Source organism: Spinacia oleracea, chromosome 2, assembly GCF_020520425.1.
Source record: "Spinacia oleracea cultivar Varoflay chromosome 2, BTI_SOV_V1, whole genome shotgun sequence".
In the NCBI taxonomy this organism is placed as follows: domain Eukaryota; kingdom Viridiplantae; phylum Streptophyta; class Magnoliopsida; order Caryophyllales; family Amaranthaceae; genus Spinacia; species Spinacia oleracea.
In genome coordinates this window covers 32,486,181-32,499,440 of record NC_079488.1, presented here as the reverse complement: position 1 = coordinate 32,499,440, position 13,260 = coordinate 32,486,181, and the positions used below count along the sequence as shown (strand labels likewise).

Here is a 13,260-nt window from a genome sequence, read left to right as displayed (position 1 = left end):
AAGCGGTACCAAGCCAGGCACAAATACTACCCATAGAAGCCTATCATAAACTACATGACATGTTATTATCGCCTCATGATGAATGTTAGTTATGTGTAGCGAAATATATGATTGTGTGTGACAAACTATCCTAGAAAACCAACGACCTTAAAAATTGCCCAAACATTCATAGACTAATTTGCCAAAGAGTTATACCGAAATACGTGTTCCGCAAACCCGAATGATCGCCACAAAAATAAGCGACGCTCGGGATGGCCTGTAACGAATCCCACAAACGCTGCTACGCGTAAAGGACGTTATTAGGCAAGCACGCAAATCGAAGTCGCATAAACAAAAGACAGAAAACGAGAACCAGCCAGGGACGCATTTTTAACGCCCCTAGCTGGGCGCCAGAATTTCTCACGCCCCTTGCTGGGCGCTGATGTTGCTGCTTGGCCTTCTGGTCAGGCGCAGCAGCCTCGGTGCCCGCGCGAAAGGAAAATACGTAGCGCAAAAAAAAAGTTCATAAAAAAAATTGCTACGAGGGCGTAAGAAAAGTACTCGATTTCAAAAAGCGACTCGTAAAAAAATTAATAACTCTTTGCGTCGTTGTTAGGCCTCCTACGACGACGATGCTCGGCACTAAAAAAACCGAACATGCTAACAACTATGAATGTCACACGGGCAAGTGTTTCGAAAATCCAAAGAATGACCAAAAAAAAAAACCAAAAAGTGTACCAACAAAAGAAAGAGTGAAAAACCAATAGAGAGAGTCGAAGTCTAGACTAAGTGATGCTTGAAACTTTAGGAACCTAAACTTTAGCTTATCTTATGCTTAGGACCGGTCCTGCCACTTGGTGCCGATCAGGGAATCAACGGTTAGTGCGTCTCGAAGATACATCGCCAACATCAGGTTTAGTGACTCCAAGCTTCGTCCGTCGTCCCTCATTTCAAGGATCTCCGCTTCCCCAACCTCGATTTGCACCTTCAAACATGTCCATCGAAGATTTGCGAGACCAGATGGTCCAAATGACCCAACTTATGGGCCAATTAAAAATGGAAAATGAAGCCTTAGCGGTTGCGCAAGCCAAAAATGACCTCGATAACAAGAAGAGGATTGAAAAAATGGTCCTATAGCAAACCATGGGGAGCAAATACTTCTCCCTCGATCCTGAACCTTTTCCTGGCAAACTACTAGAAAAGTTCAGTTCATCTGACTTACCAAAGTTCAAGGCCACGGACAACCCCCGTGATCATCTACTGAGCTTTGTGAATGCCATGAACTTGAAAGGCGTGGATAAGTCCATGTACTTACCTGCCTTTCCTTTGTCCTTGGAACCTGTGCCGCTCAAATGGTACTATCACCAGGGCCCTAAGCTCTTCCCCACTTGGGAAGACTTTGTCAATGTCTTCATCAAGCAATACTCGTCGAACATGGATTTCGAAGTCACCATGCGCGAGCTGGAAGTTCTCTTCCAAAAGAAAAATGAGGGTTTCACGACCTACTTTGCTAGATGGAGGGACCAGGCGGCCCAGCTAATCAATAGGCCTCCCGAAACAGAATTGGTCCAAAAATTCATTGACAACCTGGACCCAGCTTACAGACAACACCTTAGGTACCTGGGACTTGACACTTTCAAAAGAGTTTATGATGTGGGAATAAAGATCGAGGACGACCTCGCCAAAACCATACAAAGCAAACCCACATATAAAAACAACACCTATAATCGGGGTAACACATCCCAAGCCCAAGAAGTCCATGCTGTAGAAGAGACTCCCGCCCGGAGAAGCCCTGGAAGATGGGTCCGAGACCGAAAGTTTGCCCCACTCGGGTCGACTTTGGTACAAGCCTTTGAAAGACTAACCAATCAAGGAAAGTTGAGACCTATAGGCCCCATCCGTGACCCTCCTGTCAAAAGCAAATATTGGGTCGAAGGTACTTACTGCAAATTCCATCAAGGAAATGGGCATGACACTGAAAACTGCTGGAATCTAAAACATACGATCCAGGACATGATAGAGGATGAAGTGATACCTCTCCCTAACGTTGGAAAACCCAACAACAACAAGAGCCCACTCGGCTCTTGTCACATCTCTCTCGACCAACCAGAGAATTTCGACCCCACGGTGTACGTCACGCCTCAAGGTGCACCACTCGCTGTGGTCCCTATGGATCGAATCGAGAGAGAAGTGTGCGGTGTGTGGAATGATGATGCTGAAGATATTTACCTATCTCAAGTATCGGGCCAGGACCTCTTCACCGAAACTTGGCCCGGGTATGCTCTCATTGACACCACCCCTCAGGAGCTCGAGGTCGACAACCTCACCCGATCCGGAAGAATATACCAACCGGATATTCACCCACCTCCTATGGACGACATCCCGGTTAGGCAAACTCCTGAGAATGGACGGCACACCACCGTCGCAGAAGTCATTGAAAATCCTCTCCTGAAACAACTAAAAAGAACCAAGGCCGAGATTACCATCTAAGATCTCATGTGTACTTCAAAGGAACATCGCGAAAAGCTTATTCGCTCACTCGACCTCATCTCAGTACCTACAAATATCAAACCTGACTCACTGGTTAGCCATGTCACGAGGGATGCCGGAGAAAAAGCCATAGTTTTCACTGACAAAGACTTGCCCAAAGAGGGGGGTGCTCACAATAAAGCCCTTTACCTAGTGGTTGGATGCAAAGGACAAAACATTCCCCTAGCCGCTCGTAGATAATGGTTCGGCGGTTAATGTCTGCCCATTGCGAACCGCCCATTGCTTGGGGCTAGGAAACGATGACTTCCAAACCTCCTTATGATAACTCCCGGAGGCCTGTATTGGGAAAAATCAACCTTACCATACAAACTGGGCCTGTGGCACGCACCACGGAGTTTTAAATAAGCAACATCAAGCCCACTTTCAACCTCCTCTTGGGGCGACATTGGCTCCATGACTTAGGAGGTGTGGCTTCTACCTTGCACCAAATGGTTAAACTTAACCATAACGGGGTAATACTAGAAATCCGCGCCCCTCCTCTCGACGTCAGTTGCACTATGGTTGGAACGGCCGAAACTGCAGACGACCTTTACGGATTTCGAATGGAAGAAAAAATCCAGTTCATCGAAGATTATGATCCAGCATTCCTAGACCCGCATGCATCCCGAGTCATCCCTAGAATGCTGTTAGCTCAAGGTTATTTTCCAGGAACCCCATTGGGCATAAGGAAGAAGGAATACACATTCCATCCTTTTCCCAACAAGTCTACTCCCTTTGGCTTAGGCTATGAACCAACGGAGGAAGATATTGTTGACCGCCTGTCTAGGCTACGCCTTAACAAAGCCAAACAAACCACCCTCCTTCCCCCGTATCAAAGGACCCTTAACGGGATGTTCGTTCGGGAAGGAGAAGAACACCCATGCTGTGATTTCCCTGAACCCTTCGTTCAGGATGGCTTGCTAAAACCCGGATTTGAAATTTTCCATGACTGCCACACCTTGGATGAGGCACCCCACCTCACCAAGACTAAAACAGCTGAAATATTGGACAACCAGGCTCTATGGACATTGTTTAACGAATCGAGGCCTATGGAGAACGAGACTGTGATGACTACCCTAGCTTTATAAGATGAAGGTTTCGATCCAACCCGGTTAATCTCTCCTGCATAAACACTAGAAGAGGTCGAGAACGGATGGGTGAAGACATATCAGTGGGTCAATGCAAAAGGAATAGAATTCAAGATGAGTACCGGTGAAGGACCGAAGTTTTATGAGACTAAACCCCAGGCTTGAGCCACATAGAGCGCCATTAGTAAAAAGCGCCTACTAGTTCTTTAGATTGATAAAAAAAATAATAGAGACTTTAGATGGTCCTAAGACCCCTTAGAATATAGGTCAATTTTATTTCAAGTGTGTTTTCCTTACTTTCCGAATCAATAAAGGCGTAATATTTCTCCTAAATTTTTTTTCTAACACTAAATAAACTCCAAATGTACTTGCAAAATACAAAAATAAAGAGGCGGCCCACTCTAGACCCAACAAACAAAGCCCACTCGGTTTTGAAATAGTGCCATGCGAACCAATTCCCGAAACCCACAAAATAAACCACACTATCCCATTCATATCCCCAAAACCTAAAAAGCCAACCAGTGTCATCATAAGAGTCAATCCATGCTACCCAAAATCAAAGGAAATCAAAATCCAAAACAATGCAAATGTTACCAAAAAACCAGATTCATAAAACATAATTCCATCATATCCTTCACTAACAACACGCACTTCAACCCACCTCAAAAGCCTACACAAAGATCTTCATAACTTTCGCACCCTAACCCCATTTTCAAAACTGTTTCGAGTCACGAATAGAAAAAATTAATCCGGACAAAAATGCATTTCACGCTAACGGTCAAAAAAGCCTCCAAAATAGCCTCAAAATTGACTTTCAATACGAGCAAAATATCAAGGCACACAAAAAAAAGAAATAAATGCAAGAACATGTGAAGCAAAGCGTCCAAAATTGACTGTCCAAGTAATTTTCAGCGCCCAGGGCTGGGCGCCGAAATTTCTGACGCCCCAGCCTGGGCGTTGAAACTCTCTGCCTGCCAAAAATTTTCTTTTCAAAAGTGCTCGTCATTTTATCCGCACACAACGGAAAAATAACGAACACTTGGGGGGTACAGTACGTATCCAAATAGGCTTACCAAAAATATAGCCATACAAAACATAGTCGAATTTCATTTTTTACGCGACTTACGGCAAAAAACGGCAGACGAAAATAATGATAATACTTCACTCATTTGACCGGTCAAGTAATATGCTACCACCTCAGGGCATATGTATTAAAAATCTGGCATCCTAGAACTTATCTAGCTAGAACTACGCGCGACCTGATTCTGACAAGATACTTAGGCAATCCTTACCAAGGATTCGGTCCAATAAAAAAAAAACATATTCTTTGTGCAAAAGTGTTAGACATATAAAAACATAAAAAAAGAGGAGAAACAAAAATAAATGAAAATGAAAAATAAAAATATGCCTTTATTAAAAAATAATAAGAAGGAAAACAAAAGTTCTAAGAATAAAAACAAACACAACTGAAATAAATAGAGGGCACCTACACCCTAGCAAGAACTACACTACTCTAGTTCTTCCGGATCATCAAATAAAGTCTTGTAGAGGGCAATGTTCGCAGGATCCACCCCCACAGTCTTATGCGCTGCCCCAATATCAATCTCCATAAGAACCGGCTCCTGGACACTAACTTCCAAAGATGCCAAGGCTTCAGAAACTTTCTCAGTTATAGCCCACTCACCCTCAAGGGTACAGACAATGGTGGGAGAAGGATTATTATCATCAACTAGACTAGCCACTATTTCTACAGGCGGCCGAGCCTTCCTAACCCATACATTGTTCCGGCGACGATCTCCGCGAGAGCTTGCATTTCTCTTAACAACAGCAGGCCCCTTCATGTTAGGCATCTTTTTAGGCCTGAAACTGGAACGGGGAGGAACTTTCTTTCGCTTTCGATCAGGACGAGCTTTCACAGTCTTAATACTATAGGTACGAGGTTTGGCAGAATCAGGACCCTCATACTTAACACGAATACGAGGTATCAAAAGCTCAGCCGGCTCCCCATTACGAGCCTCGGCCCTCACATCTTTATCATCGGAGCTCATCCACAACTTGTAGTTTTCAGAAAGACCCACAAAGCCATTTGTAGCTACGGCCCAACGCGGGAGACCATCATAATACTTAGCCCACGCTAGGACCCGTGTTTGTGAAAAGGCCGCTACCTTAGGTGGTACCGTATTAGAAAAGGGGATAGTCTGCCTTAAACCATATTGACGCATGACTCGGTAAGGGAAAATATAAATGGGACGAGATAGCCCCAACAAGGAAACATAAACCGATACATCAGACCCCCCCTGTCATAGTAGTCAAACCCCACCATGGTACCACCCACTTAATAGAACAAATGCCATAAGTAAAAAAGGAGGTCCATTCGGCCTCGTCCTGGCTTTGGTGCAAGTATTTTCGGTTACCCAAGGCTATAGGGCGATAATGTTTAGGATCGGCAGGAGCTTCCAAAAGTCTAAGCCGTTCCGCAAGCCAAATCTGCGAAAACAGGATACGATCGAATCAAAAGAATGAAAAGAAAAAAACGGTCCCTGGGGCGCAGTTTCAACGCCCAGGACCAGGCGCCGAAAACTCTAGTGCCCAGCCCTGGGCGCTGAAACTCAGCCCCAGGCAAAAGAAATACATGCAAAAGGGGCGTATGCATGGGCAAAGAAGAAAATCGATTACCTGCAGTAATAGGGGGCTTCCCTTAAAATGTTCAGATTTGGCATCCTTCTTCAGCTCATCCGCACTCAGCAAAGTCTCTGCAACAACCAACGGCATAATAGAATAGCAACTTTCCATCTGGCTAATCAAGGGGATCAGCCTTATGTCACCGAACTCACCATTGTTATTCGACAGCAAATAGTGATTCAACAAGAAAAATACAAGGGCTCGAATATTCAATTTCTGTTCGGTCATATTCTTACTAGGCCTAAAGTGATGTTTTACAAGTTTTGCCAAGTTAACCTCGTCACCTACAACAATTTCAGCAAACATGTTATGATCTAGTCCTAGGAAAGTCCCTATGGTTGTTTTACCCTCTTCAATAGTGTCAGGGGTAACAGGAGTAGCATTAGTAGGATAACCAAGGATCGCAGCAAACTCATCTGGTAAAGGACATATTTCGTTGCCCCAAAAGGCAAAAACATGATGATTGGAGTCCCAAAAGCTTAGGGCAGCATGCAGAAAGTTATAATCAATATTAATTTGTTGTAAGCCTAAAAGTGCCTCTAAGTGGTATTCTTTGAAAAACCTTTTCTTTGGAAGTAAGGGCCCGTAGCCAACGCCTAACAGACCGTTGGAGTGAGAAAGTAGGGATCAACATGGCAAAGGCAATGAGCAATTAAAACACAGCAAAAAAGAGAGAAAGAATTTGAGAGTGGTGGAAAATAGGGACGTATCTAGCCCCTATATATAGCTGGACGCACCCAGTGACATCCTGATCCCATTCGGAAACGTGTTAGGAAATCCGAAAGTCAAATATCACCAGGAAAAGACTTTCAGCGCCCACGGCTGGGCGCCGGAATGCTTAACGCCTGGCCTTGGGCGCTGAAAATGCAGCCCAAGGCCCATATTTCACAAAACGCGGAACAGGAAAGGACTTAAGACCGTGTTGCTAAAACACGAGGCCCTATTGCAAGTAGGATCAAGCCCAAAGCACCTTTAGCTCCCAAATAAGCAAAAAAAAATAAAAAAATAATAAACATTAAAACTTGGTCGAAACTTAGACTCGTCTCAGAAAATGCTTATGTACACTTTTCAAATCAAAATAAATGTCATGGTCATTCTTCGAAACACCAAAAATGTGTATCATTAAGTCATTGGTTTTTCAAATAAAAAATGTTTGTTTGTCAAAGGATTAATCCAGGCCAAGCTAAAACCGGATGTCGCCTGAAAACTAAAGTCGCACTCCACGGCTTCGCTAAAGTAGCACACTACTATAAAAGGTCGCTCGCACATACGAGCATGACCCCAAACATGATTACAAGATGCAAAAAACGACCGACGAGTCCCAGTGCTTGGGGGCTCGCGAAAAATAGACTCCAACAAGGAGCGCACGATCAAAATCACATTCCTGGACTGCGCCATACACCATATCATGTTTGGATATCTCAAAAAAAAACAACAGGTTCGACCTCAGGGAAAGGTCGTCATTGACACTTGTGCATGGTCCTCTGATCAAAGACCAAGTAGTGGGAAAAATCGAGCCGTAAAGACTAACTCAAACCACGAAAGCGAACGGTCGCAAGACAAAGGTCCGTCTGAACACGTTGTCAGCCCACGTTCAGGTTACAACTAAATTCGAACATCCCTCGAAAGAATTCGCTCTTGCAAGAATGAATAAAAAAGAAATTCTCAAAAGAAATCACAAAGAACCAAAGAAATAGGAACTTGCCCATCTTCAGTTGGCAAGATCGCGTCACAAACCGCGCGAGTTCCCAAATCGAAAAAACGAATTCAGGGACGTCCACCCTTAGCGGACAGGGCTCGCCCACCTTCAGCGGGCGGGGTCTGCGTCACTAGCCGCGCAGGTCCTCAGTTTTCGAAAAATAGAATCTTCAAAAAACAAAATGAAACAGGCTCGCCATCTTCAGCCGGCGGGGTCTACGTCACAAACCACGTAGGTCCTTATTTTCAAAAAAGCACAAACAAATTTCAAAATAGATTCGTCCACTTCTATCGGACGGGGTGTCCACGCTTAGCGGACAGGTTCGCCATCTTTAGTCGGCGGGGTCTACGTCACAAACCGCGTAGGTCCTTATTTTCAAATTTCAAAAACAGATTCGCCCACTTCTATCGGACGGGGTGTCCACCCTTAGCGGACAGGCTCGCCATCTTTAGCCGGCGGGGTCTGCGTCACTAACCGCGCAGGTTTTTAGTCGCTGCAGCGATAACTTTTTCTGGTTTTCCCTTTTCCAAAAATTAAAAGGATTGGTTTTCCGTTTTTTCCAAAAAAGATCGATGTGCTGGATTTTCCTTCGTTTTACGTCCCACAAAAACAAGGGGGTTTTCTCGTTTAGCTAGCCCTGAAAATGAGAATCTTTAAAAACATTTTTACCTCGTGATTGGGCTTGGCCAGTCCCAATTACACTTTATAGCTTTGATTTCGAAAACATATGTAGCTACTCCCAATGACAAAGTGAGGGAGTTTCTACGCACCTTTAGATCCTTCCAATGACAAAGTAAGGAAGTTTCTATACTATTAGTTGACAAATCCCAATGACACGTGAGGGATGTGTCGACATTTCAAGTGATGACCCTTAAGTCAAATGTTATCACTAGGGGGCTCGTGAGACCCTCGCAAAACAGGTCACATACACCATGGCTTGTGTGACGCACTCCGTCTAGTACTTTGACCATCGTCTTACTCCAAGACTCAGTCAAAGTGGGGGCTAACTGTAGACACCTACTTTTGTCCCCATTCCCGAAAGGGAAAGGTTCGATGATGAAAACATAAATCTCCACTTGACAACGCATCTCCTATAAAATAAACGAATCTCAATTCCCCTTTTCATCTCACCCGAAACCTGCTATTTATAGAAACCTGCTAAAAATAGTAACTGTCGTAAAGGGTAGTTTCTAAAAGTGGCAAGTCATAAAAGATAGAAACCTGTCAGAATTAGGTGTTGCACCCCAACATAAATCCTAAATGAGATAAGAGTTACGTATTAATTAAAATCCTAACGAGCCTAGAGTTCGTAACGGGCCCAGACGCATTCCGTCATGAAATTGATACGCACTAAAAGACTCGATTAAGTCTCAAACTCTAGGGATTTCAGGAATCCGAATCTGAATAAGAAAACAGCCCAGACCCTATTTTCAACGCCTGGCTCTGGGCGCCGAAATCTTCGGCGCCCAGGCCTGGGCGCTGAAAATACCTGGGTACGTGTTTTTTTCCTAATTCTTTGCGCATTAGAACTCTGCAATTCTATCTTCCCACGAACTCTCCCCTCTAAATACAGCCCAAATTCGACGTGAAAAGGACACAACAACACACAATTATATTCTGAGTATTGACTCCAACCCTTAGCCTAAGCCTCACGCTGCGAAATTGTTCACGCGTTCTGTCGCAATCGATCCATAAATCGAACAGAACGTATCCTGTCCCATAATTGAGATTCGTTAAATAAAAAGGAGAAATAGCAAAGTCAAAGTGGTTAGTTTTCTGAGAACCGTGACGCACCTCTCAAGGGTGCGTCGTAATGTGTCCCTCTTCGATGATTTAATCGCTTTCTTCGTCCTTTTTGTGAACTCTTAAACTAACTAAATCTGATTGTTCTATCACGCCTAACAAATATAATATTTTTTGGAAATTGGATTATCATGCTTGGTCCCTTAATACTATTTAAATCAGATAATCACGATCGATCTAGTATTATATGTTGCATATTGCTAAAACAAACTCAGATTAGTTTAATAGTTAACGCATGTCCTTTCAATTATTTATGCTGAGCTAGTAAGGATATCTTGCCTCTGGAGTTATCGACGAGCGAAGTACTCCTCTCGGTAGTTACAGTCCCCCGAACCCTCAATCTCTACCTTGCGGGTGTATGTTGAGAGATCCCCACACCAGGGATCACAAGGGAACCTACGGCCGTCGTGGTCAAACATAATTGCACTCCCTTTATGTCACGATAACCGGGTTTTGTCAGTTTTTCTCATTGTTGTTAAAAACTGAATGGAGACTCCTATATTACTAGTCAATTGGGTATAAACTCACAGGAAATCCAATTACACTTGATTGAATAAAAAGAATCGTCACACCCACGAGGGACGAGGTCACGCATTAGCCTCGTGCTTTTTCGACCCCCTCACACTTCTAATAAGGAGAATCATGATAAACGAGCTGGTATACCTTCATTAGCTGCTGTCTCTCCAGAGCTGTTGGCAGCAATGAGGCTTGAATGTGGATTGTCAAGCAGCTAAATAGAGGAGACAGAGCTTTAGCCTAGGTTTGGTACTTTGGTGTGATTGTGGTGGCTTAATCTGGATTAGCTATTGTCAATTACACCATATTTTGTACTCTTTTGAAGTGCCTCCTAGACATCATTGGTCAAGAAATTTCTTGCAAGATTTTGGAGAAAGCAAGGATTTCTTATCTATTCCGTATGAGGTAAAAGTGATTGATTTAATAATTTCACCAAACTCTACCATTTTGGATTATCCTGATTCTGAAATAAATTGCTCATGTCTGTTGAAGAAAATGAACTACTAAAAAGTACATGGCTGGCACATCATTCTTGTTGCTGAATAAGATAAAATAAGGAAATTAAAATAAGGGTTAAGTTGTGTTATTTTAAATATCATTTTATTTAAAATAAAATTATATATCATAATCTCATATATATGTTCATGATTGGAGTAATAAGGACCAATAAACTAAAAAGTCATGCATTTTGTATGTATGAATTAATTTTTGTGAAATAAGTATGGAGCTGATATATGTGAGATATGTATTTGGTTAGAGATGGACAGAAGTTGAAATAATTTTAAAGTTTGGAATTTTTTCTTTTATTCATCCTCGAAAAGTAAGTATTTGTAATTCTGTTTATTATTTTTACTTTTGGAAGTTTATTGTATTGTATGTTGGAAAGGGGAAACAGATTTCATACGTAAAACACTAAAACCCAATTAAGAAGCAATTCTGGCAATGAAAACACTTGCAGATATTCCTATTTTTCTCTTGCAGCATGCAGTTTATGCCCTTCTATGTCATATCTAGAATAGATCATCAAATTACAGGAAAAAAAGAAACATGATAAGGAACTTTAATTTGATGGGATTTAAATTAGTTAGGAATGTTGATAGGACCTTACCAAAAGTTTGGATATGATACCTTCTTTGCTGGTGTGATTGATGTAAGATGATGATGTTTCTAAATTAATTTGAAATTATTGAAATTCATGTTATTTCCGATAGAGCTGAAATTTCACAATTCTTACTACCTCCGTTCCTAAATGATCTTTACGGTTACTATTTGCACGGTAATTAAGGAATTTTGGTGAACATGTGATGGTGGGGTAACAAATGGAAAATGAGTGGCTATAAATTGTCCAACAATGTGAGTGGGTGGAAACTAATATTAAAGTATTGTGAGTGGGTAAGTTATGGTGGGCCAAATAAGAGTAAAAATGGAATAAAGTAGAAGTGTAAAGAACTTTCAGGAACGGACTAAAACGGAAAGCGTAAAGAACTTTTAGGAACGGAGGTAGTAGATGTTTTTTGAATGGAAGAGCAATGTTTTTATTGTTTTCAGAATTTTGCCTGTTCTAAAAAGACATTGACCTAAATGATAAGTCTCATGTTGATTCACAAAAGTAGTGGTTTTCTTACTTGTTTGAGTGATTATAGAAACTTGAACTTCCTAAAAAATGAAATACATCGGAAATTTGATTGCCAGACTTTGTTGTTGTTCTTTTGTTAAGTTATTTTGGGCTACGAACGTAATTAGTTAAGGGTATAATTAGGTCAGGAGATCGCAGAAGATTATTTTGTGAAAGTTTGATCGGTAATTATCTACAATTAGTTTGTAAACATCAATTCCCTGTTATGCATTCTGCACCCCTGCCAGAGTGCCAGATGATTTAACACAACTTAATTATATAAAGGCAGTACAATAATCCAATTTCTCCGTAAATAGCCAAAGTTTTCCGAATGTTTTGCGGTTTGATAGAGAAACATATATATTCTTGAGTAGTGCTGGTGCTCGACGCCTAGACATGTTACTTTATATAGGATGTTGCTTGTAAAACTGTCAGCATTTTGCTTCTCTTACTTGTCACTAGGACTCAAAATTAGTGCCCTGCTAGACACTTTCATTTAGGCATTGCAAGAAGTCATAATCTATCCTTGAATGTTTATCTGCAGCTATTATCTTACCCTATCTTCAGTGACTCCATGGGAATTTATCTGAGCTAGACTATGTTGTAAACGTTACTAACAGTTCAGAGTAGGCAGTTAGGAAGATTGCTCGGGAGAGTAGACAGCTTTCAGACATTGATTTTGATAGGGACGACGCTTGTGGAATCTGCTTGGAGCCTTGCACCAAGACGGTGTTGCCTAATTGTTGTCATTCAATGTGCATCAACTGCTATCGGGACTGGTAAGTGGATTTGTAAAATAATTTTTTTGCCTTTAAAAACTTCAATAAAGTGATAACAAATATTCCATGTTGCCATTGTCTAAGAAATTGGAATCCTCAAATGTTGCCTATTATAGGAATTTGAGGTCAGAATACTGTCCATTCTGCCGGGGTAGTATAAAGAGAGTTCAGTCAGGTGACCTCTGGGTTCTGACCTACGGGACTAATGTGGTTGACCCAAAAACTGTTATGGAGCAGGATATTGCGTTTGTATCTCTATATTCACAGTCTGCCAAAGGATGTTCCTGATGCTCTGTTTTTAATGTTTTATGAGTACTTAATCTAATGATGCTAAACAAGGAAGACATTTGTACAGATTTAAATGAAAACGAATTCCATCAATTGTAAATATTTTTCAAAGGTTGTTTTATTTTGGGACTAAGGCTTTGTTGTTGTTGTTTGTTGTTGTTGTTTCGTCAAAATGTAGAATAATGTATATGGTTCAGTGTAAATCAACTACCAGGCTGCATATAGCTGACGTCACAATTCCTTCAAATCCTAACCCTTTAAAAACCAAGGGATGCTCTAAAT

The 13,260-nt window shown here is 41.9% G+C and overlaps 1 pseudogene; it reads left to right on the top strand.

Moving 5' to 3' along the window:
• Positions 1-11,386: 11,386 nt before the first annotated feature.
• On the top strand, positions 11,387-13,015 carry LOC110774795 (E3 ubiquitin-protein ligase AIRP2-like; annotated as a pseudogene).
• Positions 13,016-13,260: the final 245 nt, after the last annotated feature.